Below are 19484 nucleotides of genomic sequence, written 5' to 3' on the forward strand. Positions count from 1 at the left end.
CTGTCAAGAGATGAAAGAAAATTAGTAACATGTATATGAAAATCTCCCTCCTGTCAGAATCTGGGGCACACCAAGGGACCCAGAGTCAAGTCCCCGCCCACCCGCGTGCACCTTGAAATCACGTGAGACTCCGTCCCAGCTGGCCCCACCCCAGGCAAGCCCTGCAGGGTGCAACCTCAGGTCCCCCAGCCCGTTGCAAGGGCGTGAGGGCTGACAACCATTTGCATATTAGCTCTTTACTATGTAGGATGATATGACTATACCAAGATTCATAAACCCATTCTATAGTTGATGGACATTCATATTGTTTTCATTAAAAGCTTTTGTAACAAGGTTACGGTGAATAGTCTTCAAACTTCGAATGCCAATCTATAGCGCTTTTCTTGGTCCAGTATCGCCTTCGGGAGACGCTGGCCCACACTGCTGGCCATGTGCACATGTCAGTCCTGCAAAGGCTGCGGTTTGAGCTGAGATCTCCTGTGAGTGTAAAGTACACGCCATGTTTCAGACACAGTATGAAATAAAGAATGTAAACTGTCTCAATAAATGTTTAGCTCAATTACATGTTGGGATGATATTTTCAATATACTGGATTAAATAAAATGTAATAAAATTAACCGTATCCGTTTCTTTTTATCTTCTTCCATGTGGCGGGAAAGTGTGACCTGCATTTGTGGCTCACATTTTGATTTTTGGGGAGTGCTGGCCCAAATGACCTCCAAAGTGGCGATACCAAACTCACCCCAACAGCGATGCTTCTGAACTCCCTGAGATTTTTGCTAACATGTGGTATTGCTACCCTCTCATTTTTGTCATTTTAGCTGTGAAATAATATCTATTTGTGATTTTGCATTTAATTTATAATTTATGAGGTTAAGAATCATACATATTTATTGTCTATTTTGGTTTCTTTCTCCATGAATACCTCTTGACCATTTTTCTATTGGGCTACTTGTTACTTTCTTATTGATATGTAGAAGTTGTTTATATTCTCCCAGAGTATGTCTTAAAAACATTTTTTCATGGTCTCCTTTGCTGTATAGAAATGTTTAATTTCATGTGTCCATTTATTGACTTTGAGAACTTGATCTTCTTAGTAAACACTTTTTGAAATGTTTTAACAGGTTTGGGGATGTTTTTGTTTTAATAACTGCTTTATCCCAGCACCTAGAACAGGCCTGGGATAAACAGGCACTCAGCAAATATTTGTTGAATGAACTGTATCACCTCTCTGGGGCTTTCTGGCATCTGTGTTGTGCCTTTGTCATCAGCTTCCTTGTACAGGATCTAGAATCTCTTCTGCTTAGTTTAATGGAGCTTGCCTTCTTGCCCTCCCAGGCTCATTGGTTTCATATTTTTCACTCTCCTGGCAGTATGTACTTACATAGGTTTCTCAAAGTGTATTGCTTGCAAAAGTGCTTCCAGAAGATGTTAAAATGGAATGTGAAAAGTAGATTATCCTAGACAAATGGGGTTTGGGAGCTAGGCTGGCCCGTTTGGGGTATGACAGGACTTCTGGAGACGTGGGTGTTCTATGCCTGTGGGCAGTCTGTGGGTGCAGGGCAAAGCGTCACCCAAACCCATGGGCATGCTTAGGAAATGGTAACAGTTGTGCAACTACTGTATAAAGAATGTACTTTAAAAAACACCCATGAACGGGCCTATTGAAGGACTGGGTTAAAAACTCTAAGACTGATGGCTCACAAAGCAAAATGTTGAATGTGATCAATAATTAGGAAAATTTAAGTTTTGAAATTTATACACATTTAACTCAGCTGAATTTTTCACTGTAAGTTGTTTTCTTGAGATTTTTAAATCAGCTCACTTTCACAACGTCTGGGTGGGCACACCACCGCAGCAGGGCTGTCCTGTAAGCTAATGTGGTTAATAGAGCATACTGAGAGTCAGCTTTCCTCTCCAAGTTAGCGAGGGCAGTTCTGAAACAAAGGCTTTCTCATGTGAAAGATATTTCTGTGCACTTGGAGATTTCTCTTGTGTCCACAACTTAGGAGAGGAATATATTCTCAGTCCTTTCTTTTGTGTTTGTTTCTCTTTTATTCTAAATATAGTATTCCCATTAAGAAAACATGTTCCATTAGTGCTGTGAGCACTGGGACATAGTGTAGGATAGGCAGACATGTATGTGCCGTATATTCTTGCATACAGTCGGAAGAAAGTGTTATATCTATAAAACTTTCTTGTATTTGTTTCTGGTTTAAGGCTGCTAGCACTTTTGGAGGGACTAGAGATGATGATCAAAACCTGATCCACAAGACAAGAAGAGGGCTAGTTGCCAATATTTATGAAAATTAAAAATGGGCACTCCCTTTGGCCCAATAATTCCATCTTTTGGTATCTACCCTAGAGGAAAAAGAAATCACTGATGTTCATTATGGTACATATTCAGAAATATTCATTGAAATATTATTTTTAATAGCAAAAAAGAAAAAAAACCCATAAAAATTATGGACTATTTAAATGTTCTTTACTAGGGAACCACTTTTAAAACTTGAAAATATAGAGTAGTTTAAAAGAGAATTATAACTATATCTTATGATATGGAAAGATCTCCAAGATGTATTTTGAGTAGAAAAAGTGGTAAAGCAGAGCATACAAAACGATTCTATTTGTTTTAAAAACACAAAACGTACATGTTTCTGCAGACTTATATGATCTAAATGTAGTAACTAGATTCAGCATGAAAAAAACAGTAACTATGTGTGGAAAAGGACCTGAATTGGAAAAAATCATTAGGGATGTACAAAATTAATTTCTTGTATTGCTTATGTAACTATATATTAATGAAAAACATTAAAGAAAAGTACTTATTTAGATTTCTCTTTAACCTTTTACTTTTAACTGTACCACATCTCAAATTTTTCAAAAACAACCCAGGTCACTGGCCTTTGCTGCCTGAAGAAGGCACCTCTGATAAGGTTCAGCTGAGCTCTGGAACACACGTCTCCTGGTGCTCCGAGGCCTGCTTCCTGAAGACCAAGGGCAGGAGTGAGGGAGGAGTCCAGTGAGAGAGGAGGCGCACATTTAGAAGATTCTCCACTTGACAATTTCCCCAGGACAGGACATGTAGAGACATATGTGCCAGCAACAAAGCCCGTTTCAGCTGTTAGAAACCGAGGAACAAAGGCAGCCCTGGGCGCAATGCCTTTGAAGACGAGCCGTGTTGTCCATGGTTGACATTCTTCCTCGGGAAAGGAATGGGCAAATATGTATGCAGTGGCTGCGTCCCAAACTGGGCACGAGATTGGAAACATGCCAAAGCAAAGGCCTGAGACGCATGCCAACGCCTGATGTCTTGGGCTGGGGAAGCAGGTACAGGGGCCTGCTCAGTCGGAACCTGCAGTCGGGTATTAGGAGAGCAGAGAGGCGTGGTGCGGGAATTGATGAACCTATTTGAACATCATAAGTTTGAAATTTCCAGATGAAATTGAGCCTCGTACGGTTCCATTTATCACACTTCCATTTCAGGCTGGCGGAGTGAGTGACAGCCTGCTCACCCTCACCCCCAGGCCACCTGAAGAAACGGTGGGGTGGAGAGGAGCAGATGGGGAGAAGGGAAGGAGCAGCAGGGCGTCTGGGATGCCGGGCTGTGGTGGTGGCCTTGCAGGTGCCGCTAGCAGAGGGGAGCAAGGCCTGCGAATGAGGATGCTTAGACGGCCGCAGGGGCTCCTGCTGAGGACGAGGACGGAGCAGGAGGATGGGGTGGAAAGCAGCCCGCTGTCCAAGTAGAGCCCTGGAAACAGCCAGAAAACCCAGCACAACAAAGCAGCACAGGAAGGCACCGCCTCCAGGCAGAAATCTCTGTTGCATTTTTATTGCTGCTTTTAAACTGGGAGAGAACTGTCAGAGGATGGAATTATTTCAGCAGGTAAACCTGTGGCTACCTGCCTTCTGTGGCCAGGATGTTTGCTTGGCTGCCTCTCAGCTCTGGCTTCCTTAGAGTTGAAGATGGAGCTAGCCACTCCCACCGGACATGGGGAAACCTTCCCTGGACACAGATGTCCCTGCGGGCTTCAGGGGGGGAGGGGGGGGGGCGGTGCCGGAGGGCAGAGTGTAGCAATTGCAGCGCTTTCCTCTGGTTTCACCTCAGGCTCCTCAATCGCTCTCCCCTTGAGTTTCTGCTAAACACACTAAAATAGTTAGTGTGATTTTCTTGAACTTTCAACCCCCTTCCCAATGTTACCTCTCGGGAGAACGGATCATGGACTCCTAGAAATTTGAAGTTGGCTGGGTTAATCCAGGGCACATTTTTAAAGGGGGTCACTTAAGACACTTCAGTAGTACTAGCTATTGTGAAATCGCAGTTAGCGGAATTTTGTTTTTTAAAACAGACCATCAGTAAGTCTTTGTTTTTCACGAAAACAAAGAGCTGATTTTGCAAACGAAGGAGGTCATCTCTTGCCAAAATGGAAGTGTTTTGCAGATAAACAATATGACACTTTACCTGAGAAAATTAGCTGAGTTAATGACAGTGGGTTCTGTTTATATCTACCCTGCCTACTTACTGGTGGGAAAAAAATTTGCACTTGAAATAAAGTGTAATGCTTTCTCCTCACAGACTCACAGAAGTATCAGTCATTTTGTGAAATGAAAATTGATAGTTTGATAAGCAATTAACATGTGCTTCTTTCAGATAGAGCCAAATGTTTCATTAGATTTTTAGATAATGGTGTTTCAAGCCTTTCATTCAAGCGCACAGGCAGCACATTAGAAATAGCCCCGCGCAGCTACTTCTGATGCCACAAAGGAAGAGCTTCGGTCTCCAGGAAAGTCCTCCGCAGCGGGACTGGTCCACAGGAGCTTCTGCACCAACTCCCCAGGCCCGAGGCAACCTGTCTCCGGCCACCGGTGGTCCGAGTGGTACCTGCGGGGCCAGGTGCTCACCGGGAGCTGGACGTTGTTTTCAGATGCACTGGAGAGAATGCCTGCCGCCAAGAAACTGAGAAGAGCAACCGATTCAAGAGTGCAAGTGATTTGAAAATAACAGTCTGAGCCACACTGTAAACTGGAGGCAGCCCGTTGTTCTCTGACATGCAGAGGACACAGAGACGCTCCTTTGGAACTGAGTGTGCTGATCCAGCACTTCCCTTGGCTCCCCACCAAGAGCGTAAACATCTGTGCTTTAAAAATGTCTGAGATGCCCGGCGCCTTACACTTGACTTGGGATCCACTGGAATGTGTGTGGTGGAAATCTCTCTCACAATTACAGAACTTCTCCCAACACAAAATATCTCGCAGGTTAAATGAGAAGTAACACCACTCCAGAGAAAAGCATTGGCTGTCTCCCAGATTAATATGGGTTATGGTCCATGATTGGGTTCGATGAGGTAACAATTTCCCACCACTCTTCCAGATAGACAGGAAATTGTTGTGCTTGAAATAGATTTGGGCTGAGTAACTAATTAAAATAATTTGGATCAAGAAATGTGACATGAAATGTGATGTAGATATTTCCAGTTCTTATTCAGGAAACCTTATTGCTAAAAGGTTGAAAGATAATTGAGAAAATAATTTATATGGTGGTGAGAGTTATTTGTGTGAAGTAAAAATACAGAGTCCTTTTCACTGAGATGGAGAAGCTGCCAAATAGCTCTTGGTGATAATTCTATGCACAAAATGTTCATAGTGGGCTCAGTACCTTGCCAGATGAAAGCTTTTGCTCAGTTTAAAGTTGGAAAAGAGATTTGAGTCTCCACCAAGGATAATGTGTTAAGCTTGGTAATTAAAGACTGTTTTTCATAAATAATGCCAAAAGCACATTGGGAACATTGGGCTCATATATTCCTATACTTTAAAGAAATCAAGGACCTAATAACATTTTGATAGCATCACACACACACACACACACACACACACACACTCATACCCATTAACATCAGGGCATGAAATGAGATTACATAATTTTTCTAATAAAGCGTTTTAAGTGATATAAAAGGAAACTATGCCTATGGTGACTAAATAATGACAGGTTTTTAAAATACAATAAAAAACTTTCAATTACAGTGCTACTCAAAGTGTAACCCATGACAAGCCCACAAGAAAATAAATATATAAATTGAGACTAAGCAATTAGAGAAGTTGCAGCAATAGACAATGACTATTAAATGTCATAATTTAAAAAATTGATTTCTAGTTATTTTTTAAATTTTCTACTTAATATTAATTATATTTTACAAATGTATTGTCCACAAGGTTAAACACATTCTTCTCCTTCACAGATGAGAAGCACTTACATTAACTATACTTTTAAGAATCTCAATGCTATTAAATTCACATTATTTTTTCTTTTATTTTAGCTGAACCCAGACTTAAAAAAAACCACCCCACAACTTTAAATACATTCTACAATGCTTTACAGAAGCAAACAAAAACAACAAAGCCATAGGATCACAATGATTAAAAAGCTGGTTTTTGTTTAAAACACCTAGCATGGACTGGACACACAAATGTTCCTAACCTGCCAACTGATTTCCCCAAATTATATCAGGTAAACCCATTGGTGGGCCAGTGGGCAGGGAGGGTTGACCTGCCAGGGGCTGGAGAGGCCATTGCCACGCCCACTCCGGAGCCCTGGGGCCTGCGAAGGTGTCCGAGCCCCCACTTCCCCCCCACCCACAACCTCCCCACGGGCCTGAAAGAGCCGGGGACTTGGTGGTGTTGGTTGCAGTGCTGGAGGACGACCTAACCTTACCTTTGTGTTTCATAGGTGCGTACTGTAATATCTGCTTCATGAGAAGACCAGGTGCTTCCACGGCGACTCCTGAAAGCCCTGCCAACAGGAGAGAGGCCAGCTGACACTGGGGGCAGGTCGGGCTGGGGCAGAGAACTGGAGAGCGTCTGGCCCATGGACATGCCCTGCAGAGCTGAGCAGAGAACTGAGATGGAAGAAAACACCCAGGATTATGCTGTGGGAACAAAGGAGAGCTTCTAACCCACAAATATGTCCCTATCGATCTGCACAGGCTCTGACTTCACGCAGAGCTTCACTTTACAGAAGAAATAGAACCTGAAGTCAGTGTATGTGACATATTGTGAAAAATCCTCTATTATAAAAAGGCCATGGTCACGCCCTCACACCATAATGACTGGTCACCAGGAGGCTACACGCGTCGCAAGGCACATGTGAGTGGGCGGGAACTTGATGCTGAGTCCCCGTGGGTGCTGGCGGGGGCTTGACATGCGTTCCACGGGTGCCGGTGGCTCAGGGTCTTACGTGATTTCGAGGTGTATGCAGGTGGGTGGGGCTGCATGCGAGGCGAGGTGCGTGCGGGTGGGCAGGGACTTGACTCTGGGTCTTGTGGTGCTGCTGGGACTTGATGCTGTGTCCCCGCAGGCACCGGCCAGACTATGACAGGAGGGAGGAGGGAGCCGGATACCTGCAATATTAAAATATTTCCTCTAATTAGTTCCCTTTTAATGTGCACAAATTTCATGCACCGGGCCACTAGTATAAGTAATAAAACACTAAGTCACACTCATTGTGGGGAAGTGAATATCCTATTTAAAAAAAAAAAACACCCACAAATGGAACAACAGATTCATGTTTCTCATCTAATGTTCGTCTAGGATAGAAGCATATTGAGTGGCTGGTGAGCAAATTAGTGACATTTTAAAAATTGTTAGTTTCGTTCATACTTTCTTTTACTCTTGGGGCTCTTCCTCTCCTGATGATTCCAGTGTAAACGAATCAAATGGGTGGAGTGTACGGGTGAGGAGGCTGAAGCACTGACGTGCGTGTTAATGGAAGCAATGGGGAGAAAGGTCTTCCTGCGGCCACCTGGGCCTGCTGAGGGTGATGAAGGCGATTGTTCAGGAGGGCAATGTCTACAGTGGCTTGTTAATTAGAAGAACCCATTTAATTAATTTTTAATTAAAATTTTAGCAACGGAAAAACTTGCACTCATACAGGAAACGGATAATTATTTTAACATTTGGTGGCCTTTCATTAAATATTCTGAAAAATATAAACTCTGTAGATGCCAAATTTTGCAACATGATCTTCTTCAGTCTGTTACTACACAGAAGTAAGCAGCTGAGTGGAAAGAAAGACAAGTTTCTCTGCTTAGGAGAAAGATGGCTTTTGTTTATTTGCCCACCATGCTTTTCCACTCATTGCTATTTTAGAAAGATTCCACTTGTAAAAGGTTTACTTGCTATAATCTTAAACCAGACTTATTAATAGATGCCCATTTTTAAGAAAAGGATAAAAAATAAACTAAATAAAGTAAAAACACAATGTAGTTAGGTATAATACATGTTTATATTTATCAAAAAGTAATACCTTCTATACCATAGATTAAAATTATCAGGTATGTTTCTGCATAGAAACTCAGTGGTTATTTTGATTTTTCCCCTCTAACAGATGATTAAAAACAGAAAAATTATTACTGAGCGGGGAACCCAATAAAAAGCCCTATTATTGGAAAGAAAAGGAGGATTCTGCATTCACTTCTAGTTAAAGCTAGAACGTGGAAGATGAAGGCGGTGACCATCAGCTAGAGAGAGGCTGGCTGCTGACGCTGGGAACTCAGGTGGGTCCGACCATGTTCCTCACGTAGCTGGAGCTCCGGCCGGAAGTGCCCTGTGTCTGAGCCACTGCTGAAGATGGTGCTTTGCCGCAGGACCGCTGGGGGTTAAAAATCCTCATAAAAGTCCTATTTTATAAATAAGCTGGACTAAGGTTCAGAAAGCGAGGCAGGCCATCAGCCATCAGTGGGACAGCTGGAGAAAGTGCTTGCCCTGTCCCTCGCCTGTTGCCCCTGTTAACCCTTTGAGTGCCAACCAATATCCTAGGAAATATGCTAAAATTGCCAAGGCATTTTTGCTGATTTGACAGCAGTTTAGGAAAAAAATGATGAATCGCAAGTAAATGATGTTACATATTCAAAAACTTAAGGAAACCTTTACTACATTGACATATTTAGCAATATTATCATCACTAATAAAAGCAGACTTAGACCTGGACGCCATTTCGAAGCTTTGATAGCGCTCCTGGCACTTTTGGCGAAAGACAGGAGGAGTGCGATTGCGCTCCCCGGCACTCTAGGGGTTACGGTGAGAGGGCTGAGCAACACCCATGCTTCCCAGCAAGCAGGACACAGTCCCCCCTGGGAGTGAAGCCATGCGGCAGGCACGGGCTCAATAGACTTGAGTCTCAACATGAAAATGATGGTCCTGTGAGGTATCTGACCCAAATCTTCTCCAGTCACAAAGAACATCTTCGTTTAGTGCTATAATGACTCAGCTTGTTATTTGAGAGGAAACCTAAGCCTTCGCCTTTTGACAGGCAATGATAAGAATGTAGTGCCACTTGGTAGTATTATACTTAAAATCTGTTTTTCTTAAAATATTAATATTTATTGCATGTAATATTATATTTAAGATCATCTTTCTTGAATAATTGGTGTTTGATGCATGTAACATTTAAAATCATTTTTCTTGAGATATTAATGTTCATTGCATGTAGTAGTATATTTAAGATAGTTTTTCTTAAAATATTAATGTTTATTGCATGTAACATTATTATATTTAAAATAATTTTTCTTGAAATAAAAAAAATTCCCATTTGAAAAAAGAAAGAAACAAATTTGGTAAATGATGTAATTTCATTAGTCCTATTGTGACAAGTCACTCTACTTCTCCATACCTTTTTTACTTTTGTGGAATAAGGAGCCATTTCTTAGCTCCTTTCCATTTTCTGAATTCTGTGATTGCATGATAGTCCACAGTGTGTGAAATAGCTTGTATTTTTTTCAAGGAGATAAAAAAAAACGTTCTGCTGTTTGATCAATGGGCTTCTATTATATAGGACTAGAGGCCCAGTGCACTGGTGTGGTCCCTTGACCTGGCCTGTGGGGATTGGGTCGAAACCAGCTCTCCAACATCCCCTGAGGGGTCCTGGATTACGAGAGGGTGGTTCTCAGGTGCACACCCCAGAATCGAGCTCCCTCCTCTCTGGTTCCAGGTAGGTCACCTGAGAACCACAGCTGCCAAATCACCACATCTCGGCAGCTCCTGTGTTGAGCATCTGCCCCTTGATGGTCAGTGTGCATCATAGCTACCAGTCAGCTGGTTGAACAGTCGGCCAGTCGGCCGGTCGCTTAGGCTTTTATATATGTAGATAATGCTAGAAAGGTTACCTTTTAAAGCTCCACTTTAATACAATTGCTGAGAAAGGCAGTGCCATGGGGCCGGTCTCTGCGCCCACTCACCCAGCAGGAAGGGCTGTGGGCCTAGAAGTCGCCCTAACCAAGAAGTCTAGAGTCCTCTCTACCTGTGCTGGATTTACAGCCTGGGTGGGAATATCCTTACCTGCTGTGGACTCAGTGTGGGTCCTTTGTTCTGCTTAAGTGTGCATCCATGCTGCCTGTCTCCTGCCAGGAGGGCCAGGCTCTTTTGTCCTGTGACCGAAGATGGTTCGCATGCAGGCCAGGGGCCCTGTGTTGGTTGCCTGGAGGGTCTTGCTGGCCCTGGGGAACCAATGCCGGTGACTGTAACTGTTCTTGCTCTGCCTCTTCTCATTGTTCCATCCAGTGCTTACCTGTCTTGTGTCTTCCTTGCTGACTCTGATACCAATGTTACTGCAGGGTGTCTGGGCCCGGAGCAGGGCTGCCTCAGGCCAGCCTGTGGTGTGTGGGTTATTGACTTCATGCAGGAGAGATTTCACAGGTGAGTCCAGGTAGGTTTGAGAGGATGTTTATGACAGCTGGGACAGTGAAACACAGGAAAGGCCTAGGGTAGAAGCGGCAACAGGAGACACGTTATAGGAAAGAAGTGGGCAACAGTGAGCTGTGTGAAGTCACTGGGAAGTGAGGGTCACAGTGACAGAAGTGAGTGTGGGCAGGGCTGCTGTTAGCTCCCTGGAAAGTCAGAGAGAATGAGGCCTTGGCGACAGGTTCAGGGGGTCAGCCTGGGATGAGCTGTGGCTGCCCGTTGCTCCCCTGGTTGCAAGTCTTGTGGGACCTTTAGAGCTGAGGAGAAAAAGAGCAGAGGTGCAGGGCATGGGCATGCTCTCGTGAGAGCACAAGTGCTGGTCCTGTGTCTTGAGGCTTTTTATTTTCCTTCAGCTGCTGGGAATCCTAGGGGAGGTCTCAGGGAGGGTCTGAACAGAATAGTCATTCGCTTTTCAGGTGTGATCTTCGATATGCTGGTTCACCAGAATGTGCGTGTGATGGGGTCAGCAGTTATTTCAAAGAACACCCTCCAAGAGGGACCAGTCGAGACCAGTCTGTGCCAGGCTGGTCTGGAATGTGTCAACCATCTGCTCCTAAGTGCCCTTGGTTAGGTAAGATAAAACCTTGTGATTCATTACCTGGCTGCAAATTGCTCCAGTCATTTGTCCTTGTTTAATTATTTTGTCTCAGTTTCCCTATCCCACTGGCCAAGGAATTTTCCTGGCTTCTTATTCTCCCGCTTCACCAAGATGCAGCAGGGAGAAGTGCACAGACTTCTAGATGGGAGACATAGCATCTGCCCACAGAAATGAGTGATTTAAAGAAAAACAAAGTAAACTAATGCAGGTAATTGTGCAAAAATTTTAACTTTGGCTGCAAAAGAGTAATATTTGGCAAAGGCCAAACCGATCTGATACCCTCCATTTCCATGAGGAAGAGCTAATTTCCTCTGGTGACGATCTCAGCATTTAGAGTCACATGTATTCTGATGGCTCTACTTTGCCAGTCCCTGTGTGGTTGTTGCTTTGCAGGGATCAGACAGCTAGAAAGCAACTCAGAGATTTCAGAGGGAAAGGAGACACATGCACATACATACCTACACAGATTCATGCAAGCAGCTCTCTCCACGGCACCGCTGCATGTGCTACCAAAGAAGGTCTGTAGACTCCTCACCCTTTACTTATTGTTTTGATTGTGATGAAGTATAAGTAACTCAAAATTTACAATTTTAACCATTTTTAAGTGTACGAATCAATGGGTTAAGTAATTCACAATGTAGTGCATCCATTTCCAGAACTTTTCATCATCCCAAACAGTAGCTCAGTTCCCATTAAGCAATAACTTCCTGCTGCCACCACGGTAACCTTTATTCTACTTCTTGTCTCTGAATGTGCCTATCCTAAATACCCCGTGAAAGAGGAATCATGTCTGGCTTATGTCACTTCGTTTGTTTCCAAGGTTCATCTATGTTGTAATGCATATCGGGATTTTATTCCTTTTTGTGTCCAAGTAACCTTCTATTCTATAGATACACCACCTTGTGTATCCATGTCTCTCTTGATGAGCATTGGGGTTGTTTCTGCCTTTTGGCTCTTAGGAGGAACATTACTCCTCCTATTGTACCCAGGCAATGTGTTCTTTCCTTTTTCTTTTAAAGATTGCCCTTGTGGATGGTATTATTTTCCTCCTGCTGCTATAACAAAATCACCACAAACTTAGTGGCTTAAAGCAACAGATTTATCACCGTACGCCTAGGTTTGCTATCAGTTTCCCTAGGCTTCCCTTCACCGTGGGAGGGCGGGCTCCTTTGCGAGCTCTGGAAGGGGACCGCTCCTGCATGCTTCTGCTTCTGGAGGCTGCTGGCATTCCTTGGCCCATTGTCTCTTCCCTGATCTTCTAAGCGCATCACTCCAACCTCCGACCCTCCTGGCTGCCTCTCACAAGAGCCCTTATGTTCATCTTGGGCTCTCAGGATTATACAGCATAATCTCACCATCTCAAAACCCTTAACTTCATCCATCTGCAAAACCTCTTTTACATGAAAAGCAACATATTCACAGGTGCCAGGGATTAGGACATGGACATCCTGGGTGTGTGTGTGTGTGGGGGGGGGGCATTATTCAGCCTACCATGATTATTTTAACCCCTGGCAAACGGTAGGTTGGATTCAGGAGCTGGCTCCATCATATTCTCCCATTGCTTCTTTGGGGTGAACCTACCATACCATTTCCACCCAGGGCTGGTCCCCCACATGAGCCAAGTGATTTCAGAGTCCCACTGGGTGGGATGCAGAGAACAGTCACACTTGAGCAGAGACAGTGGAAAACCAACTGTCTCAGTCACTGAAGGGATGGGGAATGAGAATAATGGATCAAATATGTCTTTGGTGCATACAGGGGGCTTGGCATATGCTACTTCATTCATCTGTACAACAGGATCCTGGGTCGCAGAGCAAGTGTGTAGCGGAGCTAGAGATTCCAATACAAGATAGCTGACTCTGCTGGGCTTTTCTGTGGCTCCATTATGACTGAATTCATAGGACTTTAAGAGGTTAGTAGGTTCCATTTAGCACAGCTCCCAGATGTGGCTCAACAGAGGAATAGTCAGGGATCAGCAGTGATTACACCTGGTTGAAACTTTAAAATGACCAATCTTATATAATAAAGAGGTATTATGCAAATTAACCTTCACACCCTCACAAGATGGCTGCCTAGGAGGTGGAGCTTTTGACGCTGACTGGCATAGAAACCAACCAAACAGAACCTAATTTGGGTGAACTGTGAAGGCAGAACCTAAGGTGGGGCCTGAGGAGGGGTTTTAAGGGCACAGCTGTTTGGTGTAAGGTGTAAGAAAGTGGTTCAGTTTTTTAATGACCAGTTTGCCAATATAGTGCGTATGACTGGCTATCTGTCCAGATATAGGGATTATGTATTTTTGTCTGCCAAGAGCAAAGAGCACTGATGGAAAAGGCTCCCCTCCCCCATTTAAGCAATCCTATCCTATATAATCTACTTATAGATTGTAAGAGGAATGTCTGACTCCCTGTGGGATTGGGCCTGAACCTGCAATCGGACATCCCTAAGGAGTCTCCGATTGGAGAGGGTGCAGGCTGGGCTGAGGGACGCCCCCCTTCCCCCTTGCCCCCCCCCACCACACAAATTTCGTGCACCAGGCCACTAGTATATTCATAACCCCTTATCCACAATTCCAAAATGCAGCACTCTGAAAACAAAATTTTATTTTTTAATATATTTTATTGATTTTTTTACAGAGAGGAAGGGAGAGGCATAGAGAGTTAGAAACATCAATGGGAGAGAAACATCGATCAGCTGCCTCCTGCACACTCCCTGCATACTGCCCTCAACCAAGGTACATGCCCTTGACCAGAATCGAACCTGGGACCCTTGAGTCCGCAGGCCGATGCTCTGTCCACTGAGCCAAACTGGTCAGGGCATGAAAACAAAATTATTCTTAAACCTACATTGGAGGCAGACATGTAGCTGGACCTGAGCTAACATAGGCGATTCGTAGGTTTCATTTCTCTTGCGTGGTGTGGATATTCTTTAATTTTGCTGAGAAAATATTAAATGTTTTGTTATGGTGTGTTGCCAAGAATCTAAATTCTGGGTTTTTGTTCCATGCTGTATGGGATACACATCTTTCTACTTTTCTGAAGTCCAAACAATTCTGAACTCCCAAAGGTTTTGGATAAAGGATTGTGGACTTGTATTTCTCATTAATATCTTATAGTCAATTCTGAGACACATAATATGGCTGCGTTAATTAAACTATTTCAGCTCCAAATGTGGGAGTCGCAGCCCAAATTACCGTAAGCCTTGCAACAACAGCAGCAAAGGAATTTGATTGGCTTCATAACTGGAAAGTGCACTTCAGGTGTGGCAGGACCCTGGGGAGCTTCTTCCTAGGGCTGTTGGCTTTATTTGCAGCAATATTCCTGTGGCAAGGGCAGGAACGATGAATACGCCTTATGGCGTAGGATCCAAAGGAAATCACCCCTCCCCTTGATGTCATATATCAATTTTCAGAGGAAACCTGATGGACGTGATTACATGCTTATCCCTAAACCAGTTACTCTCAGGTGACACACTTAGCATAGATGCCATGTGCTTGGCAGATCCTGTGGCACCGGGAGGAGGCATGAGTTTATAGTATTGCCAGGACTTGAGGAAATTGGGAAGAGTTATAACCTAATAAAAAAGTGAAGTGGAACCAAAAGGAGTGGGAGCAGCGATGCAGGGCAGCAGAAACACATGTGACTCCTTCCTCTGCTTGAACATGCACTGTAGCTAAAGGTGAACTTGACACCAATACAAGTCACTATGTTTCTAAAAAATTGTTCAGAAAGCAGGTTATTTGTATCTTTCATCTCATAATAAGCAACTTATCAGAAAACTTTCATACTTTCCTGAAGCAGGTTTCTGGCAACCATGTTTGCATTCTGTACCCTTAGATATTTGGGATAAAATGAGCCCATTAGATGCTGCCTGTTAGAATTTGGAATGGGACTGGGAGACACTTGCATGCCTGGGCAAGCCTGTCGAATGGAGAATATATTCTCGTGAACTCTGGATGGGTCATCCTTCTTCCAGAGGCAAGAAAACTTGAAAAAGGTGATGTGCAAAAAGAGGAGGTTCAGGCAGAACAGCACAGCGGAAACAAGAAACAGAGCATGCTACCGGGGTTCCTGATGGCGTTCCGCTCCTGCCCTGGCCCCTGTGAGAAGCATGGTCTTTCCTGCCCCAGGAAGTCATGAAGGCATCCTGCTTGCTGCTGAAGCCAGTGACGCTTGAGTGGCTCCTGATCTTGTAATCAAAGAATCCTAACTACTAATTTATTCCCATTTCTTAGATATGAAATATTCTGGAAAGAAAAATAATGGAAGTACCATATATATCCAAATATAAGTCAACTCCTAATCACAAGTATCCACTTGCATTAACACGAGGAAATTTGCTTTAATTACTACATAATTCAATATACAGTAAATTAGAAGTTCATCATAATACAAGATATTTAAAGAGATTCCCTTAAATAATAATAGTTAGTAGTAATAATTATTAAGGAATAATTTTAGAAGGAAGAATCTTACTTTCAAGTCAGACATATGCCAACTACAGGGTGATTTGATGTTAAAAACTAGAATGTGTTCTGAACACTGTTAAGATGGTCACATTAGTCCTGCTAAGCTGACCACATGATCACATATCTGAGAAACTGGATATACATAAAGTAAGAGCACATTTTGCTACTCAGCATAATGCGGACAGAATCGCTGGCCATAGCTGCGTGTGATCTTCCTTACCGAACTTGAGGCTCGTAGAAAAACTCAACTATCAGAAGCTGTCCGTAAGGTAAAAAGCCCCAAGAGGCAAATTTATTTCCAGCTCAGTCATATAGCTGCAGAGAAAGGAGAAAAATCAAGTATAAAATGAAACCAAGAGCTTACAGAAAGCTTTTTATTCATGTGACATGATTTTGCGATAAATTACTTCAATGCTTTCAAAACTCTGATAAATGGATTGATATGATAACAGATTTTGTTTTGTGACTTATTTACTCTGTAGAATTAAATTATGAAGTGGGAAGGACAGTAACTCCTTTAGACCACCAGAAAGCCATTTAGGGCAATGGGCTGGAGAAAGTACTGGCAATAATGACTCCCAGGAGAATTTGTCAAGCCTCTTTATGACCCTGAGGACTTTACCAGAATACAGAAATCACTAAGGCAAGGGATGAGGACACAAACACCAAAATAAAGGCCAGTTAATGCTTGAATGTGTGAGAAACTATGCTGAATGATGGCATCACCACGTGTGCACAGTCACTGAGAAGGAAGCATCACAGAGTGAACCTCAGGGGTGGTTCTCACAGCAGTAAGAGCATCACCAGAGAACTTGTTAGAAATTCAGATTCTCAGGCCACACCCAGACCTACTGAATCCACAATTACTGGGGGCGGGGGCACAAAAAGCTGTATTTTGAGAAGCCCTCCTGGTGATTTCGATGTGCACTGAAGTTTCAGACCCACTGGAGCAGAGGTGAAGAGAAAGTTGGGCAGAGGTGATTTCCTCTTACTGGTTATGTCATTTTGGTGATTTACATAACATTTGAGACCATAAGTTTCCTCGTCTGTGAAGGTTGAACATCTTCCACTAATGTAAGGTTTAAGTCTATATTATTTATGAACTAGAGGCCCGGTGCCTGGTGGGGTCTGGCCACCCCACCCTGATGGGGGCCCATCGGGCTGGGCTGGCAGCGGGGAGGGGCCCTCAGAGGTTGGCTGGCTGGCCCTGCCCCCAATTGCCCCCTCACCCCGAACAAGGGAGGGGCCAGCCAGCTGGCTGCAGGGAGAGGCTGTGGGCAGTTGGCCGGCTGGCCCTGCCCCTCATCCGGGTGTTAGGGGACGACTGGGGGCTGGTCTGGCTGGGGTGGAGGCTGATCGGGCCCAAATCAGGCCACATGGCTGCCACAGTGCGCGTCATAGCCACTGGTCATTCGGTGGTTCTGGTGGTTCTGGTGGTTTCGCCATTCCAGTCACTGGGCTTCATACACAGATAGGCCTGCTAGGGCGCCTGACGCACGCAGCAGTGGTACATGCCATTAGCTCCATGTTAGAGAGGGAGCGTGTGGTGAAGCCAGCCCGGAACCTAGGCTGGCTGAGTGTGCAGTCCACATGCTCCACTGTAACACTGCCTGCTTCTCCTAGCACTCAACTCTCTCTTCTTGTAACTCCACAAGTGTCATCTTAAGGGATTTATTTATTTTCTCCAACAACGTAAGAAATATATACTTAATGCAGGAGATTTTTAAAAATCACAAAATGAACCCCCAGGAAAAATCATAATTTTATCATTCAGTGCTAACCACTAATACATATCAATATATGAATATCCAATCAATCTTTTGTTATAAAATATCTTAAATGAGCTTTTTCCGATCAAAATATTATTAAGAGGCCCTCTTTCATCTTGATAAATGAATCCAAGAAGTAGGAAGCTATTTGTACTATAGGAAACAGTGTGTATGCTATGAACAGAAATCTTTTTCTAAATTATTTAATTTATTTTTTATTGATTCAGAGAGGAAGGGAAAGGGAGAGATAGAAACATCAATGATGAGATAGAATCATTGATTGACTGGGTCCTGTATGCCCCATACTGGAGACTGAACAGCAACCCAGGCATGTGCCTTGACCAGGAATTGAACCAGTGATCTCTTGGATTCTGGGTTGATGCAGAGCTGCTGAGCCACTCAGTTTATGTAATTTAGTTAAAGTAATGTTTTTAGCTGTCTTCCCAATATGATTGCACCCTTCTTCTGATAAGTTGCAGCAAGGTGGTTTGAATGTGTCAACCCTAGGCCCAGCTCCAGGGATGAACCAATGAAAGTTATTTCATTCACCAAGTCATGTGATTCGGTTAGAGAAACGCAGTAATCAAAGCTTTCCTATTTCCTTAGTTAAGCTGTTTGCTTGTGATCCAAGCTGGTCCCGTTAGAGGGCAGATATGAACGTTTGGGAGAGAAATGCTTTCTCTCCGGACTTAAATGAACATGCACATCACCAGGAGGTGCTAATAGCCTTCATGTGACAAGGAGAAGAATCGGACTTAGATTAAGTCGATGCTTTTGAATATTGACTGAAAAGATGGAAGATGAATCTGGTGGAGTCCCTGGTTTCAATCAGTTCTGAAGTCGACAGTATCACCAATTACTCAAAGCTTAATTCAGTTTGAATTGTGTTTTCTATTATTGTAACCTAAAGTATCCTAACATATCCTAAGTGTAGAAATACGGAATATAGAATTTGAGAAGACACTAAGAGTTTATCTAATCCAAGTTTCTTTTTTCCAGGGACAGACTAATTTTGTAACCACACAATAATCTTCTCCCCCAAACTGAAGTAATTTAATTTTCCTAATAGCTTTAGCTCCTCAACAGGCTCTGAGATTAGCCTTTTTCTTCCTACAGAAAACAAATTACAAGACAAGGAGATTTATGTTTCTGGTCATGACAGAGAAACTGTACTGGACTACCCTTCCCTCTGTATACATCTATAAAACTGCATAAAATACAGGTAATGCCTGTTTATAGATGCTGGGAAAAAGACAGCACAGAACTAAACGATGATGACCCAGGGGAGTAAGGAAAGCAGGTGCCCCACACCGTGCTTTCTGCAGTAGGGGCACTTTGCAGACGGCAGGCAGGGTGGGGAAACCCAAGCAGCGTATGACATGCTTGGTGAATTGGGAAGATAAAGAGTAGAGTCTGGGGCTCCTGAGGTGACTGGACTATATGGGGACAGGGATCCTGAAAGAAGGGAGTTGGGCAAAAGAGAGGCTCTTAAAATCTGCATAGGGGGTCCCCTGGAGCCACTGGCCAAACACTAACTATCCACACACTCAACAAAACGGCATCTATAATGTCCAGCATAAATAATTACTAGACATAGAAATGGGCAGACAAATGTCAACCATATGAAGAGAAAATATTGACTATTTTTCTCTTTATTTTAGATAACAGACCTAGGAATTACAAAAATGATGAAATTTTCAGACAAGGATTTTAAAATACCTACTATAAATATTTCAAGGATTTAAGAAAAATTATGAGCATAAATAAGAAATAATAAAGAATCTCAGTAGAGAAATAGAAACTATGAAAAAGAAGTTTGTAGAAACTTTAAGCAGTTTGTAGAAATGAAATTAAAATATTCAAAAAATTCATTGATGTCCATAACAGCAGATTAGATGCTACGGGGGGGGGGGGGGGGGGG

At 43.3% G+C, this 19484-nt stretch overlaps 1 long non-coding RNA gene across 3 annotated transcripts; it reads left to right on the top strand.

Annotated features, from left to right (window-relative positions):
* Positions 1-659: 659 nt before the first annotated feature.
* On the top strand, positions 660-8644 carry LOC107184118. Of its 3 annotated transcripts, XR_001514939.1 has the most exons (5): positions 660-789; positions 4926-5148; positions 6315-6505; positions 6725-7140; positions 8381-8644. It is a non-coding gene; the product is annotated as an uncharacterized LOC107184118 (long non-coding RNA). The 3 variants fall into 3 exon arrangements; XR_001514938.1 differs by lacking the exon at positions 8381-8644 and having other exon boundaries at positions 6725-7212; XR_001514940.1 differs by lacking the exons at positions 4926-5148; positions 8381-8644 and having other exon boundaries at positions 6725-7212.
* The last annotated feature ends 10840 nt before the right edge of the window (positions 8645-19484 follow it).

This window comes from Myotis davidii, unplaced genomic scaffold, assembly GCF_000327345.1.
Source record: "Myotis davidii unplaced genomic scaffold, ASM32734v1 scaffold821, whole genome shotgun sequence".
Classification (NCBI taxonomy): domain Eukaryota; kingdom Metazoa; phylum Chordata; class Mammalia; order Chiroptera; family Vespertilionidae; genus Myotis; species Myotis davidii.